The sequence below is a fragment of the Capsicum annuum genome, unplaced genomic scaffold, assembly GCF_002878395.1.
Source record: "Capsicum annuum cultivar UCD-10X-F1 unplaced genomic scaffold, UCD10Xv1.1 ctg56840, whole genome shotgun sequence".
Taxonomy (NCBI): Eukaryota; Viridiplantae; Streptophyta; class Magnoliopsida; order Solanales; family Solanaceae; genus Capsicum; species Capsicum annuum.
This window is the reverse complement of record NW_025865290.1, coordinates 1-1,606: the sequence shown is the minus strand read 5'-3', so window position 1 is coordinate 1,606 and position 1,606 is coordinate 1. Positions and strand designations below refer to the sequence as shown.

The window sequence follows — 1,606 nt, the reverse complement described above, 5'->3', positions numbered from 1 at the left end:
ACCCATGGGAAGTCCTCGTGTTGCATCCCTTCTTTTTTTTTTCCTTTAAAATTCGATTTATTTTTGCTGGTTCGATCGGCGCATCTTTTTGTTATTCCTCCTGGCGGAAACGAGAACGGGGGCAAGGCGCAGGGGCGCGCGTGCGGGGTGTGACGGGCGGCGGAGGAGAAAGAGGCATAATAGAATTTGGAGTACAGGGATACCAGCACTAACGCACCGGATCCCATCAGAACTCAGAAGTTAAGCGTGCTTGGGCGAAACTAGTAGTAGGATGGATGACCCCCTGGGAAGTCCTCGTGTTGCATCCCTACTTTTTTTATTTATTTAATATTCGGTTAAATTTTGCCGGTTCGATCGGCGAATCTTTTTGTTTTTCCTCTAGACGAAAACGAGAAAGGTGGCAAGGCGCAGGGCGCGCGTGCGGGGTGTGACAGGCGGCGCAGGCGAAAGATGCATAATAGAATTTGGAGTGCTGTGAATGACGGATTCGATCATACCAGCACTAACGTACTGGATGCCATCAGACCTCCAAAGTTAGCATGCTTGGGCGAGAGTAGTGTTGCATCCCTTCCTTTTTTTTCCATTAAAATTCGGTGTGATCGACGAATCTTTTTGTTTTTCCTCTTGGCGGAAACGAGAAAGGTGGCAAGGCGCAGGGGCGCGCGTGCGGGGTTTGACGGGCGGCGGAGGAGAAAGAGGCATAATAGAATTTGGAGTGCTAGGAATGACGGATGCAATCATACCAGCACTAATGCACCGGATCCCACCGAAAATCCGAAGTTCAGCGTGCTTGGGTGAGAATTGTACTAGGATGGGTGACCCACTGGGAAGTCCTCATGTTGCATCCCTTCCTTTTTTTGTCCTTTAAAATTTGGTTTAATTTTGCCGGTTCGATCGACGAATCTTTTTATTTTTCCTCTTGGCGGAAACAAGAAAGGGGGCGAGGCGCGGACACCCGCGTGCGGGGTGTGACAGGCGGCACAGGAGAAAGAGGCATAATAGAATTTTGAGTGCTGGAAATGACGGATGCGATCATACCAACATTAACGCACCGTATCCCATCAGAACTCTGAAGTTAAGTGTGCTTGAGCGAGAGTAGTACTAGGATGGGTGACCCCCTGGGAAGTCCTCGTGTTGCATCTCTTCCTTTTATTTTTCCTTTGAAATAAAGTTTAATTTTGCCGATTCGATCGGCGAACCTTTTTCTTTTTCCTTTTGGCGGAAACGAGAAAGGGGGCGAGGAGCAGGGGCTCGTGTGCGGTGTGTGACTGGCGGCGCAGGAGAAAGAGGCATAATAGGATTTGGAGTGCTGGGAATGACGGATGCGATCATACCACCACTATCGCACCGGATTCAATCAGAATTTCGAAGTTAAGCGTGCCTGGGTGAGAGTAGTACTAAGATGGGTGACCCCCTGGGAAGTCCTCGTGTTGCATCTCTTCTTTTTTTTTTCTTTTAAAATTTGATTTAATTTTGCCGGTTCGATCGTCGAATCTTTTTGTTTTTCCTCTTGGTGGAAACAAGAAAGGGGGCGAGGTGCGGAGGCCCGCGTGCAGGGTGTGAAGGGCGGCACAGGAGAAAGAGGCATAATAGAATTTGGAGTGCT

At 49.0% G+C, this 1,606-nt stretch overlaps 3 non-coding genes and 1 pseudogene across 3 annotated transcripts; all 4 read left to right on the top strand.

Annotated features, from left to right (window-relative positions):
• The first annotated feature begins 189 nt into the window (after positions 1 to 189).
• On the top strand, positions 190 to 308 carry LOC124893281 (annotated as a pseudogene).
• Positions 309 to 729: 421 nt separating this feature from the next.
• LOC124893279 lies at positions 730 to 848 on the top strand. Its single transcript, XR_007050640.1, has one exon. It is a non-coding gene; the product is annotated as a 5S ribosomal RNA (ribosomal RNA).
• A 176-nt stretch (positions 849 to 1,024) lies between these two features.
• LOC124893278 lies at positions 1,025 to 1,143 on the top strand. Its single transcript, XR_007050639.1, has one exon. It is a non-coding gene; the product is annotated as a 5S ribosomal RNA (ribosomal RNA).
• A 177-nt stretch (positions 1,144 to 1,320) lies between these two features.
• Positions 1,321 to 1,439, top strand: LOC124893280. The gene has a single exon (XR_007050641.1). It is a non-coding gene; the product is annotated as a 5S ribosomal RNA (ribosomal RNA).
• Positions 1,440 to 1,606: the final 167 nt, after the last annotated feature.